The 22,114-nt window shown below is 40.5% G+C and overlaps 1 pseudogene; it reads right to left on the reverse strand.

Moving 5' to 3' along the window:
* Nucleotides 9,220–22,114, reverse strand: LOC110255563 (annotated as a pseudogene).

Genomic DNA, 22,114 nt, shown 5'->3' on the forward strand with positions numbered 1-22,114 from the left:
ATATGGTTATCAGGATAGCATCTGGTCAGGATATTTCCAAAATATGCAAGATGAAACTAACACGAGTGAAGTATTTAGTCAAATATTTGTAGAATTGAGTCCTTTGAAAATTGTAGTTATAGACAAAGCAGAGTTCCATTTTGACTGGGAGCCAAGTATCACCTGGTACTATTTTGGTACAGTCTATCATTATCAAGAAATGTCTTTACAGAGAGTGAAAGTATAATGACCTTTCAGTCCTCTAAATGTGGATAAGAGCTCAATGTCAGAATACATTGCTATGCTTCACCACATAGCTAGAAAGAAAATTAATCAAAATTTTATGTGTGCAGATGGAAATGCTTAAGCCAGTTTTACAAACCAATTACTGCTCAGTTCCAAAATTCTGTAACTTGTTCAAGATTTAATACACACTGAACAGCCTCAGAACTCCTTGAAGAATAATAATTCCCACTTAATGTAGAATGTAAGTTGACTACTATTTCTGTGTTGTTTATTTTCTATATTTTTCAGTTAAGATAAGTTATAATTCAGGACCATGCAGGAGGTGACTTTATTGAATATGTTTTCTGCTGATTGGCCTTTTTACAAAGATTTATGCAGCATATTTTTAGAGATGTAGTACCATAGCTACTAGGGGGCCTGATTTTGTGTTCCTTGTTCAGTATAAATGTCCTGAGAATCCTAGATAAAGACACCTGAATTTAGTATCAAGAGTCAAGCTTTTATTTTAGTATTTGTCAGGACTAAACTTCAGAATTACTATTAAAACGTCTAATTCTGTAGGGATTTTTATCATTGTTGTTGTTATTGCTTTTGCTTAGAAAAGCTGTTGATGTCCAGATCAAAGAATACACCTTATTGTTTTATTTTAAATAGTTTTTGTTGCAATGTAAATAACATGTGCTCAGGATATAACAATTAGGAAAAGAGATAAATAAAAGTGAATATAAAAGTCACTTGTAATTTCAACACCCAGAGATAAATATTGTTAACATTTAATATTTAATATTAACATATAATCTAATGAACATTTTTAAGTAATTGACATAATATGCTAGGGTTGACAACAGTGTTAAATTTTTAGTATTTTCTTCTAGATTTAAAAAGTTACAATGTATCATATTATGACTGTCATTTAGTAAATAATATATATATATTCAAACTCAGTGAATTTTATTATATTTATAGTTGTAGAACCATCATCACAACCTAATTTTGCAGCATTTCCATCCCAAACCCCCAGCCTCCCCACCCAAATCTGTCTCTTTTGGTAACCATAAGTTTTTTGAAGTCTATGAGTCAGTTTCTGTTCTGCAAATAAGTTCATTGCATCATATTTTTAGATTCCACATGTAAGTGATAGCATATGACATTAGTATCTTACTATTTGACTAACTTCACTTAGCATGATAACCGTGTTGCTGCCAATGCCATTATTTCATTCTTTTTATGGCTGAGTAATATTCCATTGTGTATATGTACATATTTTGAATAATCTTTCATGTGTTCAATAAGCCCATTTGCGATTGTATGAAAATATTAAAGGCTAAATGCAAAGTGTTCCATACATGAATCTTCAATTGTCTTTTTATTATTCTCTAAAACTGTTTTGAAAAATGTAGACACCTAATTAATCATTTTAAGTCAGTATTTATATACCTTTTTGAATTTATTACATTTTTTTTTTGTCTTTTTTTTGTCTTTTTGTCTTTTTGTTGTTGTTGTTGTTGCTATTTCTTGGGCCGCTCCCACGGCATATGGAGGTTCCCAGGCTAGGGGTTGAATCGGAGCTGTAGCCACCGGCCTACGCCAGAGGCACAGCAACGCAGGATCCGAGCCGTGTCTGCAACCTACACCACAGCTCACGGCAACACCGGATCCTTAACCCACTGAGCAAGGGCAGGGACCGAACCCGCAACCTCATGGTTCCTAGTCGGATTCGTTAACCACTGCACCACGACGGGAACTCCAGAATTTATTACATTTATTGTTGTACAATGATCATCACAATCCAATTTTATAGGATTTCCATCCCATGACATCAGGGTATCCCTCCACCCCCCCAAACTATCTCCTTTGGAAACCACAAATTCTTCAAAGTCTGTGAGTCAGTATCTGTTCTGCAAAGAAGTTCATTCTGTCCTTTTTTCAGATTCCACATGTCAGTGATAGCATTTGATGTTGGTGTCTCATTGTCTGATTGACTTCACTTAGCATGATAATTTCTTTCTTTCTTTCTTTCTTTCTTTTCTTTTTTTTTTTTGCCTTTTTGCCATTTCTTGAGCCTCTCCTGTGGCATATGGAGGTTTTCAGCTAGGGGGTTGAACTGGAGCTGTAGCTGCTGGCCTATACCACAGCCACAGCCACGCAGGATCTGAGCTGTGTCTGTGACCTACACCACAGCTCACAGCAACACCAGATCCTTAACCCACTGAGCAAGGCCAGGGATCGAACCCGCAACCTCATGGTTCCTAGTCGGATTTGTTAACCACTGAGCCAGGACAGGAACTCCAGCATGATAATTTCTAGGTCCATCCATGTTGCTAAAAATGCTGGTATTTCGTTCCTTTTAACGGCTGAGTAATATTCCATCGTGTATACGTACCACATCTTCTTGATCCACTCCTCTGTCAATGGACATTTAGGTTGTTTCCATGTCTTGGCTATTGCAAATAGTGCTGCACTGAACATTGTGATACATGTGTCTTTTCGAGTCATGGTGTTGTCTGGATAGATGCCCAGGAGTGGGATTGTTGGATCAAATGGTAGTTCTATTTTGAGTTTTCTGAGGCATCTCCATACTGTTTTCCACAGTGGTTGCACCAATTTACAATCCCACTGACAGTGTACTAGGGTTCCTTTTTCTCCACACCCTCTCCAGCACTTATTGTTTGTAGACTTTTGGATGATGGCCATTCTGGCTGGTGTAATGTGGTAGGTACCTCGTACTGGTTTTGATTTGCATTTCTCTAATGATGAGTGATGTTGAACATCTTTTCATGTGTTTTTTGGCCCTCCGTATGTCTTCTTTGGGGAACTGTCTGTTTAGATCTGCCCATTTTTTGATGGGGTTGTGTGCTTTTTTAGTATTGAGTGGTAGGAGGTGCTTATAAATTTTGGAGATTAATCCCTTGTCAGTCGATTCCTTTGCAAATATGTTTTCCCATTCTGTGGGTTGTCTTTTTGTTTTGTTTAGGGTTTCCCTTGCTGGGCAGAAACTTTTAAGTTTAATTGTCCCATTTGTTTATTTTTTGTTTTTACTGTCATTACTCTAAAAGGTGGATCTGAGAAGATGTTGCTGTCATTTATGTCGGAGAGTGTTTGGCCTATGTTTTCTCTAGGAGTTTGATAGTATCTGGTCATATATCTAGGTCTTTAATCCATTTTGAGTTTATTTTTGTGTATGGTGTTAGGGAGTGTTCTAATTTCATTCTTTTCCATGTGGCTGTCCAGTTTTCCCAGCACCACTTATTGAATAGGCTGTCTTTTCTCTATTGTATATTCTTGCCTCCTTTGTCATTGATTAGTTGGCTGTAGGTGCGTGAAAGTATTTATATACATTTTTTATCATGAGTTTAATAGTTACTAAATGTGCCATTTCCGTAATATAAAATACTAACCCTTTATTTTTTATTTTATTTTATTTTTGCTTTTTAGGGCCATATCTGCGGCATATGGAGGTTCCTAGGCTAGGGGTCAAATTGCAGCTATAGCTGCCGGCCTACACCACAGCCACAGCAATTCAGGATCTGAGCCTCATGTGCAACCTACACCCCAGTTCATAGCAACACTGGATCCCTCAACCCACTGAGCAAGGGCAGGGATCAAACCCACATCCTCATGGATACTAGTCAGATTCATTTCCACTGCCCCACAATGGGAATCCAAAATATTAATATTTTAAATTAAAACTGTTACAGAGCTTTTAAGTACAGCTAACAGAATCTAATATCGTGGTGATTTGGTGCCCACACAGTCCTACATTTGAAAGATACTCAATAAGAACTTTTTGTTGGAAAGTATACATTGCTCCTTTTCCTTCTTATACTCATTTTCCATTACATTTTCACTGCTTATTTTTTAAACTAATATAATCTATTTTTATTCTTGAAGTATTTTTAAAACACTTATTGATTACATCTTTATACCTCTCAAAGTATATCTATATATATATATAAGGACATTTGAAAATTCATTTTTTTGTCTACTGCCATTTGCTAAACAAGTCTTTTGGATTGAGTTATAATTATATTTAATATTAAATGATTGATCAAAAATAGATAAATGTGTTGTGCTTTTTATAATTTATTATTAGACATTAAAGTAAGATTTTCAGAAATGCATTTCTTTTTTCTTTTCTTTTCTTTTTAGGGCTGCACCTGCGGCATACAGAAGTTCCTAGGCTAGGCAGCAAATTGACCACAGCAATGCCGGATCTGAGTTTCATTTGTAACACCAGATCCTTAACCACTGAGCGAGGCCAGGGATCTAACCTGCATCCTCACAAATATTAGTCAGGTTCTTAACCCACTGAGCCACAATGGGAACTCCAGAAATACATTTCTTAATAACATGCATGCAAATTTTTTCAAAAAAGGGCATATCCATGCCTTATTTTTAAATGAGACAAGTTTTAGTGGAAATTAAATATTCACTTGTAAGGGTATGGTTTACATAAATTTTTTCATTATTATTTCTAAGTGCATTACTTATGAAAGAATCCACAGCACATCCCCTCTACAGTAGTCTGAATTGAATAAGCACAAGGCAGGAATTTAAAAATAAGTAGAGACGTGGTTGACATGTGACGGTAAACAAGAGACCTTCCCCCCAAAAAGACAAATATAACTTTACAGTATCAATAACATTTTAGCAAACGTTAATAAAAATATATATCCTGTGAGTCTGAGGGTATGCTAAAAAAACTCCTGAAACCCTATTAACTTACCTCCACCATTGCTCTTTTCACCCAAACCTGTAACACTCATCTGGAGTAGTAGAAAGTAAATATATATATTTCACTAGCTCCTCCTTGAAATCATTTTAAAAAAAGTAACAGATACCCAGTGTCTTGACTGAAGGAGGCTTCACAGACAACAAAATTTTGAATTTTCCTTTGTTTGGCACCCCAAAGTGTTTATAGAATCTGAAGAAACACAGCCTTCATAAATTCAGAATGGGAGAGAAGTGTGTTTTTTTTTTTTTTTTTTTGTAAAGTAAACAAAGGCATTAGGGAAAGTGAAGCTATAGAAGGAAAATAGACATGATGTTTCAACCATAAGCACTTTAACAGGCTTAAGAAAAAATTCATTAAAAAAAATAAAGATCTGGAAATTGATTTTGTGTGTGTGTGTGTGTGTGTGTGTGTGTGTGTGTGTGTGTGTGTGTGTGTGTGTTTGCCTTTTCTAGGGCCGCTCCTGTGGCATATGGAGGTTCCCAGGCTAGGGGTCTAATCAGAGCTGTAGCTGCCGACCTACGCCAGAGCCACAGCAATGCAGGATCTGAACCTCGTCTGCAACCTACACCACAGCTCACGGCAACACCGGGTCCTTAACCCACTGAGCAAGGCCAGGGATCGAACCCACAACCTCATGGTTCCTAGTCGGATTTGTTAACCATGCGCCATGACGGGAACTCCTTAACATGTACTGTCAATACCTGTGTTCCATATAGAGTGCCCTCAAATATCCCCAAAGATACTGAACCTTGGGTTTAACATTGTTGGTGTGCTGGGGCTTTAATATTAAATCATTTACGTAAATATACTTACGAGCAAGAGTTCCCTCTGTGGCACAGCAGGATTGGTGGCATCTTGAGAGTGCTGAGACACATGTTTGATCCCCCGGTTCAGTGGGTCAAGGATCTGCACTGCCGCAGCTGCAGCTTAGATCGCAACTGCAGCTCGTATCAGATCCCCGGAACTCCATATGCCACTGGGCAGCCTAAAGAAAAAAAATACACCCACACACACTTAAAAATGATTAATATTAAAGCATAGTTGGTTTTAAGATGGTTACTCAGAAAGAGAAAATTCTAACCATTCTGCATTTAGTTATATAAAAATCGAATAATAATAGTTTATGTCTGGTCAAAAAAACTAGCTCATTCTTCTGGTTATAGATGGAAAGCTGAGATGCCCTGGAAAGGAAATGATTCTTTCCTTGTCATCTACATAGTGCAAAGAGAGCAACTAGGATCAGAACCCAAGTGCCTTTTTTATGAACCATGGTGCTTAGGAAAGAAATTGTCTTTTATTTATTCCTTAAAGACCAGCCTTAATATAGTTTCTTTTTCTTTTTTCGGCCATGCATGTGGCATATAGAAGTTTCAGGGCTAGGACAGACCAAATCTGAGCTGCAGCTGTGACATAAACCATAGCTCAGCTGCAGCAATGCTGGATCCTTTAACCCACTGTGCTGGGGGTCAGGGACTTAACCTGCCCTCCAACAGAGACAATGCCAGATCATTAAGCCACTGTGCCAGGATGCGAGCTCCAATTAAAGTAGAATTCAAAAAATGCCAAGTGCCAGGTACAGATCACCTGGTGAAGGGGTTCACTGCAAACAATGTTTGCCTTCTTGGTCTTTGGAGGCTTTAGCTTCTGCACTCCTGTCTAGAGAATTTCTTCACCATGTATTGCACTCACTCTGACAATTCTCTTTGGGATTCTAATGGGTCTCATAGAGACTGGACACATGTGGGTGTCTGAATCCAAGATAACTCTGAAGACCATCAACAAGTGTTTGTGAAGCTGAACTAATGCCGCATTTCAGATATTCTCTTGGTTTTTCCTCATTTTGCAAGTTTTTTTAAACTTGTCTCTCCTACCACCTGCTTGCTTATCCATCAGTCTCTCTTTGAGTACTTTAAAGCTTTTGTTACCTAATGCCTTCTGCTTTCTAACTACTTTGATTTTCTTTTGGCCCCCTTCTCTGTCTCAGTACATTTCTTTATACATCTCTTCAGCTTCAGTCTCACTGCCTGATTCTTTCAAAAGTCATAATTGCCATTTCCTTAGAGCAAGGTTCTATTGACTCAGCTTATTTCTGCTTGGTCACAGATTTTGATGCCAAGCTACACTGAGCTTTTGGCCAGCTCACACACTGCCTGCCTAGTCAGATATGGTAAAGAGCGGGCATGTCACTAAAAGCTTGAGATTGTCCTTCCAGTAAGATGATCCACCTTGCCCATAGAACACCCGTCTTTCTAAAGAACACTGCTTTATATCTTCAATAATACTATTTTGCATCTTGATTTTTTTTAAACAAAGCAATATACTATAAACATCCTTTCATAATTTTTTTGACCACCCTGCGGCGTATGAAGCTCCCAGGCCAGGGATCAGATCCAAGCCCCAGCTGCAAACTAAGCCACAGCTGTAGCCATGCCAGATCCCTAACCCACCGTGCTGGCCTGGGATCGAACCCGAAACCTGGACTCCCACAATGCTGCTGATCCTGTTTTGCCACAGTGGGAGCTCCATAGTAATAATGTTTTGATATCATCTCAATGTAATAGTTTCCAAACAACATTGCACATTGCTGGGGAGCTTAAAAAATAATGATGCCTGTGTCTCATTCTCAGAAATTATGATTTAAATTGTGTGGAATGGGACCCATGCTTTGGAATTCTTAAAACACCTTAAAATGATTCTGAATTGCAGGCAAGTTTGGGAACCATGACTTTAATGGCTGCAGAGTGTCCTTGAATGAATGTACTTAATAAATGTTTTCTCAATAGATACAGTTTAAGGTTGTTTTTAGATTTTCACTACTTTGAGAAACACTAACAAGAATATCCTCTTAGCAGAATTTTTTTTTTTTTTGGTGTCTTTTTTTTGTTTGTTTATTTGTCTTTTCTAGGGCCGCTCCTGCGGCATAAGGAGGGTTCCCAGGCTAGGGGTCTAATCGGAGCTGTAGCTGCTGGCCTACACCAGAGCCACAGCAATGCCAGATCCGAGCTGCATCTGTGACCTACACCACAGCTCACAGCAATGCCGGATCCTTCACCCACTGAGCAAGGCCAGGGATCGAACCCGCAACCTCATGGTTCCTAGCTGGATTCGTTAACCACTGCGCCACGACGGGACCTCCCCTCTTAGCAAAATTTTTGAGTACAGCTGTGGCTAATTTTTTAGGCCAAATTCCTACTACTAGAATTATTGGATCAAAAAGCATGAATATTTCCAAACTACTCTCAGAAAAATTTATAAATTTATACCTTTGCAAACAATGTGTTTATTAATATCTTTTTCTATTCTCAGTTAATATTGAGTATCTATTATTTTTTTTATCCGGAAGTAAAAACAGTATGTTTTAATTTTATTTCTTGCATTTCTAGGAATGTTGAATTCCCTGCCATTTTGTTTATTTGCTTTTTCATTTCTTCTGTGAATTATTCATACCTGTTTTTGTTCATTTTTCTCTGAGGTGATCATCTTTTCTCTGATTTGGTCATTTCTCTTTACATACCAAAGCCATAGCTCCTTTGTCATTATATTGTGTATATATTCAATACTGCTGTTTGCCTTCATTACTTTGCCATATAGATTTTTTTATAAAGGCAAATAATTCAATCTTTTAAAACTTCGTCTACTTTTTAGTGCTAGTTTATGTTTTTTGTTGTTGTTGTTTCACTATACAACTGTTTATTTGACAACTGCTCTGTCCCGTCCAGGAGGGAGGGGACCTGCCCTGACCCATAGCCTGCTTGGCTGCTCTGTGGATCTCCCAGCTTGGAATGGGCACTGGGGGGCCACCACCACAGTGGCTGAGTGACTTGGGACAGGTCTCCTCTCCTTTCTGTGTCGCCATCTCCTCTCTGGAATGATCCCCCTGGGTTCCTAGGGGCGGCAGCTGAGGCCTCTGTGTCAAAGGCCTCCTGGGTGTCCTGACCCCAGCAGCCTCCTTGGCCAGCAAGGTGCTTCCAGAGTCCCTTCCTGGTCAACAGGAAGCTCCGCCCCTCCGGCAACCCCGCCCCTCCAGGCACGCTTTGTTGGGCCTGGCCAGTCTTAGTTTAGTGGGGACACTTTTGGGATGGTGCCACCTTGTCCTTAGGCAGGGCTATGATGGGGGCTAGGGAACAGACTGGCTGGTCCCAGCTTACTTCTTTCCTGGGGTCCTGGGCGGCACAGCACAAAATCCGGGCTGCTGAGATGGGGGCGGGGAGGAGGACTATGGGTGTCTCAGGAAGGGCGGCGCCTCAGCTCCGGAGGGTAGGTCCGCGGAGGGACTGAGGCTCCTTTATTGCCGGGAGGAGAAGGTCTGGAGGACGGTCCCAGGTGGGGACACCGATGTGGCAGCTTGGTTGAAGCCAGGGCTCCGGCTTCAAGGCCAGCGGGGGTTAGTTCAGGGCGGGGGCCGCCAGCAGCAGCAGCAGCGCCGCCTCCAGCATGGCCAGCAGCGGGGCGCAGGCTGCCGGCCCGGGGTGCCCGGCGGCGGTGGGGCCAGAGGGTGCCGGCAAGTCGCAGTCGGTGGCGTAGGGCTCCAGGCAGACGGCAAAGGCCAGGACGTGTGCCACGAAGCTCTGCTCCTGCACGCCGTGCACCAGGTGCGCTCGAGGGCCGCGCGCGAACACCGCCATGTCCTCGCAGCCGTGGGTCTCACCACTCAGGGGCACGGCCGCCTGCTGCCGGTACGCGAGGTCCCTGCTCTTGGTTTCATCAACATCAGGCCTTGAGCCTCCGCTGAGCTGATACTCCGGGCCATTGCCATAAAGGATGGAGGTGTAGGCCTTGCCATCTGAGGCCTTGCCATCCATCCGCCAGCCCCAAAACGGAGCTTCTACGCAGTGGGCAGCCACCATAGGTGAAGACATGAGAGTGGTCGGCAATGACCAGGGTCACTGTGTCCTCTTCGCTAGTGAACTGGCCAGCCTTGTCGATGGCGGTGTCAAACATCACGGCCTCGCTCAGCACCCTATAAACTATACCTTCATGGTGACGAAGAGGAAGAGGCCACGGGGGTTCCTGCTCAGCACCTACAGGGCCACCTCTGTCATCTCCACCAGGGATGGGTCCCTGATGAGGTCTTGTTCCTTTTCATGATTCGTGTTTCCTGGCTCAAAGAGGCCCATGAGGTGTGTTACGCCTGGGTCCTGGGATGCCTGAATGAGCGCCGTGCGGTTCCACACATACTGGGCTCCCTGGTGCTTGTCCTGCCACTCTTGTACCAGGTTCCGCTTGTCCTTCCAGACTCCGTTCTGACTGGCGTCATCTGGGTATTCAGGGTCCGGGGTCCCCACGAGAAACATGTAAATTCAGCCTCCACCCAGGATCACATCAATGTCCATGTTGCAGATGAGCTGCGTGGCGATGTCCTGACAGCCATTCTTCTTTGCCTCTGCAGGCAAGTCGGCATCGGAGTACAAATTTCTGTTCACCGCGTGCGCATAGGCTCCAGCTGGCGAGGCATGCTGCCCCCTCGAGGTGGTCACCACTCCCACCGACTTCCCTGTTTTCTTGGCCCGGTTCATCACAGAGAAGATCTCGTGGCCATGGGTCGTGTTGCACTGGTTATAGCGGGCGGCTGCGCTTACACCAATGGTCTGCATGTTGGTTTTGACCCCACACAGGTAGGCGGTGGTGGTGCCTATGCAGTCTGGCACTTGTCTGTCCACATTGTATGTCTACGGAATCGGTCCATGGCCAGGGGCGTCTCAGGTACCAGCTTGCTATTCATCTGCCCCTTTAGAATCCGTCTGGGTGGACACCCCTATCCCATCCCCCAAGAAGAGAATGAGGTTTCTGGAGTCTGGGTGCGTTGCAGCTTCTTGGTGACATCCAGGGCCTGGGCTGCCTGGCGGTTCCAGAAGGCTGGGTCTTCATCCTCAACTGGGATGAAGCCAAGGGAGAGCCGTAGCTGCAGGCCCAGCAGCAGCAGCAGCAGCACCCAGGAGCCCTGAATCCTGTGCGGGGTGGAGGGCTGGGACCCTCAGGACGCCAGACCTGGAAGTATCCATGTTTTTAATGTATTTTGGAAATCAAGGTATGATTGACACATAGCATTAGATTAGTTTCAGATGTACAACATAATGATTCAATATTTGCATGTATTGTGAAGTGATCACCCCACGATAAGTCTAGTTACCATTGATCACCATACATAGTTATGAAAGTTTTTTCCTTCCTTTTTCTTGTGAAGAGGTTTTTTTTTTTTGTCTTTTTGCCATTTCTTGGGCCGCTCCTGCAGCATATGGAGGTTCCCAGGCTAGGGGTCGAATCGGAGCCATAGCCACTGGCCTAAGCCAGAGCCACAGCAACGCCGGATCCGAGCTGAGTCTGTGACCTACACCACAGCTCACGGCAGCGCGGGATCCTCAACCCACTGAGCAAGGCCAGGGATTGAACCAGAAGCCTCATGGTTCCTAGTCGAATTCGTTAACCACTGAGCCACAACAGGAACTCCTGAAGAGGGTTTTTAAGATTCACTCTCTCAGCAACTTTCAAATATGCAATACAGAATTATTAAGAATAGTCACCGTGCTGTACATTACATCCTCATAACCTCTTTGTGTTTTTTTTGTTTATTTGTTTGTCTTTTTGCCATTTCTTGGGCCGATCCTGCGGCATATGGAGGTTCCCAGACTAGGGGTCGAATCGGAGCTGTAGCTGCTGGCCCACATCACAGCCACAGCAACGCAGGATCCGAGCCGTGTCTGCAACCTACACCACAGCTCACAGCAACACCGGATCCTTAACCCACTGAGCAAGGCCAGGGATCGAACCTGAAACCTCATGGTTCCTAGTGGCCATGATTCATTAACCACTGTGCCACGACAGGAACTCCATCTCTTTGTTTTATAATGAGAAGTTTGTACTTTTGACTCCCTTTACCTTTTTGCCCACCTTGGCAACCACCAATCTGTTCTCTGTATCTGTGAGCTTGAGTTTTTTTATTTCATTTTTTTTTTCAGATTCCACGTATAAGTGAGATCATACATTATATGTCTTTCTCTGACATTTCATTCAACCAATTGCCCTCAAGATCTACTCATGTTTACAAAAATGGTAAGATTTCATTTCTTTTAAGGCTGAATAGTAGTACAGTGTGTGTGTGTGTGTGTGTGTGTATGTGTGTGTGTGTACGTGTGTGTACCATTTTCTTTGATGGACACTTAGGTTGTTTCCAAATCTTGGCTGTTGTAAATAATGGTGCAGTGAATATGGGGTATGAATATCTTTTTGGAATAGTGTTTTCATTTTCTTCAGGTAACTACACAAAAGTAGAATTGCTGCATTGTAAAGTAGTTCCATTTTTAATTTTTTGAGAAAACTTCATATTGTTTTCCTTAATGGTTAAAGGTTTTCTTTTCTCCGCATCCTTGCCAACACATCTTAGTCCTTGTCTTTTTGCTAATAGCCAGTTTAACAGCTGTGAGGTACCACCTTATTGTGATTTTGATTTGCATTTCCCTGATAATTAGTGATGCTGAGCGATTTTTTATGTGCCTATTGGATATCTGTATGTCCTCTCTGGAAAAATGCCTATTTGGATCTCTTACCCATTTTTAATAAAAAAATTTAAATTGAAGTGTTTGAGTTCTTTGTATTTTTGATAATAACCCCTTATCAGCTATATTATGTGCAAATATTTTCTTCCATTCAATAGATTGCCTTTTTGTTTTATTGATGATTTCTTTGCTGTGCAGAAGCTTTTTAGTTTGATGTAGTCCCAGTTGTGTATTTCTGCTTTTGTTGCCTTTGCTTTTGGAGTCAGGTTCAAAAAATCATTGCCAAGACCAATATCAAGGAGCTTACTGCCTATGTTTTCTTCTAAAGGTTTTATGGTTTCAGGTCTTACTTTTAAATCTTTAATCAATTTTAGGTTAATTTGTGTGCATAATGAAAGAAGTAGTCTACTTTCATTCTTCTGCATGTGGCTGCTCAGTTTTCCCAACACTATTTATTTGAGAGACTATCCTTTCCCTGTTTTATGTTCTTGCTTCCTTTTTTGTAGGTTAATTGACCATGTAAGTATGAGTTTATTTCTGGGCTCCTTATTCTGTTCCATTGACCTATGTGTACCAGTTTCTTGACTTAAAAAATAAAATTTTTCATTATCAATTTTTTGAACCCTCAGCAAATAACCTTTAGCAAGATTAAAACTGGTTGTTATTTTTACGATAAATAAATGAGATCTGAATGATATAACAGGTGTGTATATTTAGCCATTATTTGCATCCATTTCTTACTGTCACCAGCCAGGGTTCTTGGCCTCCTTAGTTAATAGATATTGGTAAGAGGCCAGACAAGGAAATCAGGCAAGGCTTTATTGGGAGTTATGTTGCAGTACAAGGAAGCAAAAACTAGTAACAAGTTCCCTTGCTTGTTCTCTGAGGGTGGGTGTGCTGGTTCCTTCTATGGGGTGAGAGTAGTGTGGGTTCAGAGTTCGGACCTGAGGGGTGGCTTAGGTGGTTCACCCACCCGCCTTGGTGCTGCTGTGTACACGGTGCATGCACAGTACCCTGCTTTTGCTCCCAGCGTCTCAGATGTGGGCAGTGGTGGGTTTTCAATCTTTTTGTCCCTTGTTCTTCATAATTTGCTCCAATTGCACACGCATGCAGTTATTTTTAGTCCCTTATAGTTTTGTTTTTTTTTTTTTTTTGTATTTTGTATTTTCTTGCTGAATGAGATGTTTGTCCAGGTGCAAGCACTGCAGCAAAGGGTCCCAGGTCCCAGGTCCCAGATCCCAGGTCCCAGCCTGCCTTATTATCAGAAACATAAGCTAATAAACACAAAAGACATGCAAAAGTTCAACTTCAGAGTTTTTCCTTTTTGCAGCACTTCTGCCATTGAAACACTGAAATTTTCCTGGGTATACTGAAGCAACAGGGAAACAATAATGGTATAATAAAGCCAGATGATGTTCAGCTGAAGACTCTTGCTCATTTTATTTCATAATCAAAATCCCAAAAAGGGTTTAAAAGGGATTTAGTTCCCCATAGTGTTACCCTGATATTTGTGTTTGTCTGTAATGCAATCCTTAGATATAGATCTCAAGTCCTGTGGAAAGTTAGCACTAAATTACTAGTTAATGTAACTCTGGAAGAATCGTGTTCAGTACAGCATGTCTTTGAACCAACTTAAATATCCTTATAGTTGTCCTTCAGTTTATGATGCTGAACGTATGGTGCTGTAGCCCTAAAAGAAAAGAGCAAAGATGAGATTGCCTTGTAGTCTCATTTAGACAGTTAATTTTATCTTTGTTTTCTTAAGTCACATTTCATTGTTCTTCTCGATGGTGCAAAACTAATTGGCTCTTATCACAGTTACATTACCTTCAAAGGCAGATAAAATTAATGCAAAGTAAAAGACCACTACAATCAGAGATATCTGGTTAAAAGGGAGACAGGCTTGCATAAAGTGGCTGCACAATCCACAGAAGACTCTGGCAGAATAATAAATCATTACTTTCTCCAGGTTATCATCTTGTACTCTAGTTCATTATTTTGTATCATTTGTTTTAACCTTGGATTGTCCCTACTACATCTGCTCTGCTGTGATTAATTCTGCTGATGGAAATAAACTGTCGAAGGGCAATGCTGTACTGCATGACTAATTAGCCTACCGAATTATGTCCATAAATTAACATTTTGTTTTTATTCATTTAAATAAATCAAAGTTGTCCAAACTTATTTTGCAGAGATCACTCCAGTACCAGTTTATTTTTGTAACCTTTTAGCTCGATCAGATTACCTATTTTTGGTCAACTAATTCTTAAATGGTTTCTTACTTTTCTACAACTACTATAGCTAGGTTATTGTCCCTGTTGGCTCATATGGAAGAAAAAAAATTTTTTTCAGTTAAGCTGAGCTCCCCATCAGGCTCCTTGCTTTAGTTTACCCTTTCTCTGATTCCTCCTGTCCCCAATCCTGACTACAGCCCCTGATCTGCTGTTTCTATTGGTTACATGAAAATGGCTGTGCTATGGATTGAATGTTTGTGACTCCCCCAAACTCATACTTTGAGGTCCCAAACTCCAGTGTGATGGTTTTGGGAAGTGAGGCCTTTGGGGGGCAATTAGTCTTAGATTAGGACATGGGGTAGGGGTGGGGCCTTATGATGGGATCACTGTGCTTATAAAAAGAAGAGGAAGGGTTCCCACTGTGGTACGGTGGGTTAAAAATCCGACTGTAGCTGCAGCGGCTCAGGTAGCTGCAGAGGCACAGGTTCAGTCCTGACCAGGTGCAATGGGTTAAAGGAAGCAGTGTTGCTGTGGCATAGGTTGCAGCTGTGGCTTGGATTTAATCCCTCGCCTGAGAACTTTCATATGCCATGTGTGCAGCCATTTAAAAAAAAAAAAAAAAAAGAGAGAAGATACAAAATCTCTCTCCATGTTGTGACAGCAAGAAGGCTGCAAACAAGGAAGTATGCTCTCACCAAACATCAAATCTGCCAACACCTTGATCTTGGACTTTCCAGCCTCTAGGAATGTGAAAAATAAATGTTTGTTGTTTAAACCTCCCAGTCTATAGTATGTTGTTATAGCAGCCCGAATGGACTAAGATAGGTTACCACTGAAAAAAAAAACAAAAACAAATTCTTCTCCTAAGAATCCTCTAGAGCCTCTATCAAAAGAAAGACTTTCTAAGATACTGAGGTGGGTATCGAGCCATTGATCCTTTTAGGCTTTCACTTAGAACAACAGTTGGGACCATGCAGGCTCACAGTAAACTTTAAAAGTCCTCTCAAGGTTGCTATATGAAAGATTATTATTCGTTTTAAAAATTTATTTTTAACAATTTACTTATAGATATATACTTGATCTACAATATTGGGCTAATTTTTACTGTATAGAATAAGTGATTCAGTTATCCATATAAATACATTCTTTTTCACTATGGTTTATTATAGGATATTGAATATAGTTCCCTGTGCTATACAGTATGAACTTGTTTATTCATTCCGTATATAATGGTTTGCCTCTGCTAATCCCAAACTCCAGTCCATCCCTCCTCCACTACTACTCCCCCTTGGCAACCACAAGTCTGTTCTCTATGTCTGTGAGTCTGTTTCTGTTTCCTAGATAAGTTTATTTGTGTCATAGTTTATATTCCGTATATAAATGGTATCATATTATATTTATCTTTGTTTTTCTGACTTAGTACGATAATCTCTAGATTTGTCCATGTTGCTGCAAATGGCATTATTTCATTCTTTTTTATGGCGGAGTAACACTCCATTGTATATATGTATCACCTCTTCTTTATACATTCATCTGTCATGGACATTTACATTGTTTACATGTCTTGTCTATTATAAATAGTGCTGCATAAGACATTTTAAGAACAGAAAAATTAATGGGAAATGTTTATATTCTGAACATTGTGTGGCTTAGCTCCAAAGACTGTTTGAAGATTAGGACTTAGTCTTTTAAAAACACGATTTCATTGGTGTTATTTTAATAAAAGCAATTAGGCCCTTTTCAATAAAGTGTTCACTAGATACCATCTCAAGAGACTGAATAATATAAGCGAATTTATTAACCCTCAAGTTAATTTTAGGAAGTTCTCTTAGTGATTATCCTAAACTTATATGCCAGAGTGAACTGGAGCCAGTTCTTACTTACTGCCCACTGGACCTGAATGGGCATATTCTTGCCAATTTCCTGTTCAGTGAGGGCATACTTGTAGCTTGAATTTGGCAATAGGAGTATTTATTCCATGGAAATGTACAAACAGTACAAATCAGGACTTTTGTTTTCTGAAGAGTTAGTTATTAAACCTCTACTAGCACCATACTTTTCCAAAGCCAGTAAATGTCATTAGGCATAGCTCTCCTATTGTGACTGTTCTGATTAAACTCTTTACTGGTTCATAGGAGAAGAATCTGTATATTTATATTCTTTCTTCTCCACCCATCCTCCTCTCTCTCTCTTTCCTCCTGGGAGTATATACCATCCTCTTCCACTTTTTCTCAGTCCTCCACCCTGTTTGAAATAAATATACCAAAAATTCTCTCCAAATGGAACCGCCAGGAAACAATTTTTCCCAGACCTTTCAACTCAGTTGAGTCATTAACTATCCCAGTTACCATTCCAAACATGTTTCCACAATTATAACACCTGTTTATTCTTTACACAAGCAGAGTCACCTTATGTTTTCTCTGATACTTAGAAGGCTTTGACAGAGGAAAGCATCACATAATTGCATCACTATATCATACGTAATGAATCACTTCTCAGCTAAGTAACTGGTGTCTTTTCAATGGAAATAAAAGATTTGCCTAAAGGCACTTTTTAAACCAAATGAACTTGTTTAATCAGTTTATTTCATGCATCCTATTACTGCCCTGAGCACTGTAAGGGAGCCAATGGTCATTTCTTATGGAATCCTTCCAAACTTTTCAGGAAAGTCCAGACAAATGAAACATATGAAGCAAACAGGAAAGAATTAAATACTAAATTGTTAAAAAACTGGGTCAATGTCAATTGCTGGAGGGATCAGGATAGAATTGTGTTGGTATTTCTTCTTGAACTGGCCTTTGACTAGGACTGAGGTGTGCAGAAAGGAAGAAGTAGTTCAGTCTGTGTGGGACCAATAGCAGAAGCAAAAGACTTGGCCTGTTAGCAGGTCATATTTGACTCTAGGGAATTATTAGGAAATTTGGATCAATCCTGGGAGGTTTTTAAAAGCCAAAACAATAATTTTTTAAATGCAACAGGAAATCAGAAACTATTATAGGTCTTTTTATTTTTTTTTTTTATTTTTTTTTTTGTCTTTTTGCTATTTCTTTGGGCCGCTCCCGCGGCATATGGAGGTTCCCAGGCTAGGGGTCTAATTGGAGCTGTAGCCACCGGCCTACGCCAGAGCCACAGCAACGCGGGATCCGAGCCGCGTCTGCAACCTACACCACAGCTCACGGCAACGCCGGATCGTTAACCCACTGAGCAAGGGCAGGGACCGAACCCGCAACCTCATGGTTCCTAGTCGGATTCGTTAACCACTGCGCCACGACGGGAACTCCTATAGGTCTTTTTAATATCAGAATGCTGTTTAAAAGGAGGTATTTGAAGATTAATCTGTCAGCTTTATGACAATAAAAGGTAAAGGTATAGGCAAAGACTGGTGGCAGGAGAACAAATAGATGTAACTTAGGTGGGCCTTGTTAGAAAGCACATGGGGAACTTGGCAAGGAACAGGTCAAGGTCAAGACTGGGTGGCAAGCTACTTATTCATTGTGACAGAGGTAAAGGTATGGGAAGTGGGAGAATAGCTCCAATGAGGTTAGAATCGGGGTCCAAAAGCACAGAATCCAAAAGTCATGCCTGGGCATGATATTGGTAACCACCAGAATCAGAAGAGTTGATTTGATGGACAGAACACAGTGATAGGAAGTTTAGTTGATGGTGCAAGAGAGTGAATTAGATGTGCTAATGCAGCAGGTGTGGGAGAAACCATTGCAGGCTTCTCCTCAGAAGGGAAGGTAGACACCAGAGGCAGCATCCTTCTAAGGCCTTTATATGACTTGGGGTGCAGTGTAGGGCCCTAGTCCACATAGGAAGTGGGGCACAGAGAGGATGGAATATGGAAAAGAAAGATAATGAAAGAAAATGCTGGTCTAATGGCTAGCACAGGAAGAGCGTCAGAGTGTGCCAACCCAAGGAATGCCAAGACCTGAGGGTTGTCATTGCTCAGGACCTTAGGCTGAGCTTTGTTGATGGTAAAGAAGAAATGGAGAACATATGGGAGCCCACCCACTGGGGGTGGCTGCTGTATCATTTGGATTAATTCTGGGCCTATGCCAGTTTACAGATTCTGATTTTTTTTAGGATTAGTTCAGAAACTGGCAAATCCTTGTGAGAATAGCTGAGGAATGAGAGGTGAGAGACATAAAATAAGGATAGACCCTTGGAACTGATGCAATAATATAGGTAGTAAGAGCCAGTAATTTAACTTTTTGATATTTTAACTGAATGATCCACTATTTGAAGAAGTATACATGCTTGAGGGCAGAGGAAGCAGAGAAGTTGGAAAAATTTGAAAGGCATTACATTCAACTTCTGTACAATGTTGAATAACTGTCAAGTTCAGAGATTGGATTATTTTGATTCATTTAGATTTCTGGTTATATAAGATGTGTAGGAAACTTTTTGGGGCATAAACTCTTCTTGTATTTATTTTGTTAGGTCAGCTTAACTTTATTGACTAATCCTGATAGTATGATTCATAGGACTTAATATTATTTTGCCAATTGGAGACTGCATATAACTCATAATCATTACTTTTTTATGAAGTTTTGGATAATACTTTATTAACTCCAGGACATACATTTTTGTAAATGAGACCCCATTTTGAGCTTATTTTTTCATCATTTGCCAGGAGGAATTCAGTGTATTTTACTAGTGATCTTGAGGGTCCCATCTAATTTTAAGGGACTGATTCCTTGGTTTCTTTACAAGTCTAGGGCATACACCTGTACACACACACAAAAAAGGTTAATTGAGGATTTTGCTTGTGTGAATACATATAAGTTATCAAACTTTGAATAAATAGCAATTTAGAGTATTTCTTAAAATTTCCACATTATACTATCCAAATTCTGTTACCAAATAGAGGAACACAGGAAACAGTCTTATAAGCAAGTCTATTAATAGAGGGAGATTTCTGTTTCAAGCAAAGGAAAGGAGGAAATCTAGGCTTTATTTCATGTACACACCATGTGACCAAAACTGTTCTAGCTGTTTCACACATGTTCATCTTGAATCATAGCATTTATGTGAGATATTTCATCTCCATTATGGAGATGAGAAATCAGAGATTCAAAGACATATATTAACTGGGTAGTAATATAGTTGGTAATATAGTTGCCCCAGGATTGAAATTAAGGTCTATTTAATTCTCAGGCTCATTTTTATTTTCAATGCCCCATACTTCAGAAATATGTCTGTGTATATAAACTTTTAAAAAGGAAATTTCAGAATCTATTTTTTCAGATACTGCAGCTATGAAATGTATGTCAATATACATATATATATCTGAGTCAATAAAACAAAACTATCCCTACAGACTAATCTGCAAACACACAAATACATTTTTTTCTATGTAGTAATTCAATGTTGCTCAAACTAAATATCAGCTAAGAAGTCTTCCTGGTCTAGAGATAACCCAATAAGAGGGATGTCATATAAGTTTCATTTTCTGTATCAGCTCTCATCAATTGGTAGTGGCTCCCTGGATCTCTACATGGAGAGGAAATCTGAGGTTATTTCTAGAGTTAGTAGGAAGGAGCATTGGGATCCATTAGAGATGACGATCATGGTTACAGAGACGACAGTGGCAACTCATGTACCATGTATTAGCTATAACTGCCACATATATTACTAGAGTGGTATGTAAACTCAAAATTGACTTCCACATTCAAAATTCTATCAATCTCACTTTTGGTGCTTAGTGTTTCCTAAGCTTGTCTGATCATAAGAATAATTCAGGTTAATTGTTTAAAAATATTGTTTCTCAGGCCTCCTCTGAAGATTCAAGAGGTTAAGAACAGGAGATCAGGGATCTCCCACTATGGCGTAGTGTTAAGAATCCGACTGCAGGAATTCCCACTGTGGCTCAGTGGTGACAAACCTGACTAATATCCATGAGGGCATGGCTCCATCCCTAGCCTCACTCAGTGTGTTAAGGATCTGGCGTTGCCGTGAGTTGTGGTGTAGGTCATAGAAACGGCTCAGATCTGGTGTTGCTGTGGCTGTAGGGTAAGCTGGCAACTATAGCTCTGATTGGACCTCCCTGTGCCATGGGTACACCCCTAAAAAGACCAAAAAAAAAAAAAAATCTGACTGAAGCAGCTCAGGTCGTTTCAGAAGCATGGATTTGATCCTTGGCTCAGCTCGGTGGGTTAAAGGGCCTGGTGTTGCCACAGCTGCAGCTCAGGTTCAGTCCCTGGCAGGGGAACTACCATGTGTTGTGGGTGTGACTATAAAATTTAAAAAAAAGGAAAAGAATGGGAGGTCAGGAATTTTACGGTCTGGCAAGTTTGGGAATATTTGAGTTGCTTTTACATTCAGAAAGCCACTGTGAAAGACAAACATTAACTAATTAAGCAGCAATAATTTAAGATGTAATCTTCCTAGTAGAAATTTGAGCACTTACAGGCAGGGGTAAACAACAGATCACTTTGAAAGTGACTGTTGATTAGAAAAATTCAGAACATGGAATAGCTTCTCTATTTTAGCTGGCTCTGCCCAGCTTACTGACTTAACCTCATTCTGCTTTTCCTCTTTTGCATTCTACTCTAGCCATACTGGTCTTTCTGTTGCTCTAACATGTGCACGTTCCCACCTCAAAGTCTTTGCCCTTGATGTTCCCCTGCATGGTGTGTCATTCCTGGAGAACTTCACAGGGCTAATGCCCATAATCCTCTCTTAAGTGGGAGGGCTATTAAGTGAAAAAGCCAAGTGGTAAGCAAAGAGGAAGATGAAAAGCACAATTTTAAGTCTGTGAAGCAGAGTTATTGCCTTTCTGACAACCGAATTCTTTAAAGTTATAAAAAGGAGGCGCTTATCTCTTCCCTAGCTCTAAGCAATGAGTTATGCCAGTCATTGAATAGTGTCTGCAATGAAATCAGGATAAAGAACGTAACGGTTTTCCTTGAAAAGAAAGAAACAATGACAAGTATTAAAAACAGAGAAAAGAATCACTAGTTGCATACGAATTAAATCTGGGTAAAATGTATTATTTAAAACCATTCAATCACTGCCTTATCTTTTCTGATTCTTGCAGGGTTCTCATAAGTATAATCATCTGACTGTATCTTTGAAATAGCATTAGAATTTGGGAAGCATCTTAATAAACACTAACTGAAACCACTCTGAAGAAAACATCATTAATCATGTCATCTGATAAGATATTGTCAGTGTTAACATCTAGAAATTTATACTCAGACTGAATTCCAGTAAACAACCCTTATGTGCATTAGGGATTAGGAAAAGTGAAGACTTCTTTGTTTACTGTAAGTCTAAAAAATATTATTTAAACCTAATTTCTCAAAATGGAACCTACCTGCACACATTTGGTCTGCCAATTGCATAGGCTTTCTAGTCCAGTTCACTTTGCACAATGCTGATACATTCTCTTCAGAAAATACTATTTTCACTGCAACAGCCAT

The sequence above is a fragment of the Sus scrofa genome, chromosome 9 (genome assembly GCF_000003025.6).
Source record: "Sus scrofa isolate TJ Tabasco breed Duroc chromosome 9, Sscrofa11.1, whole genome shotgun sequence".
In the NCBI taxonomy this organism is placed as follows: domain Eukaryota; kingdom Metazoa; phylum Chordata; class Mammalia; order Artiodactyla; family Suidae; genus Sus; species Sus scrofa.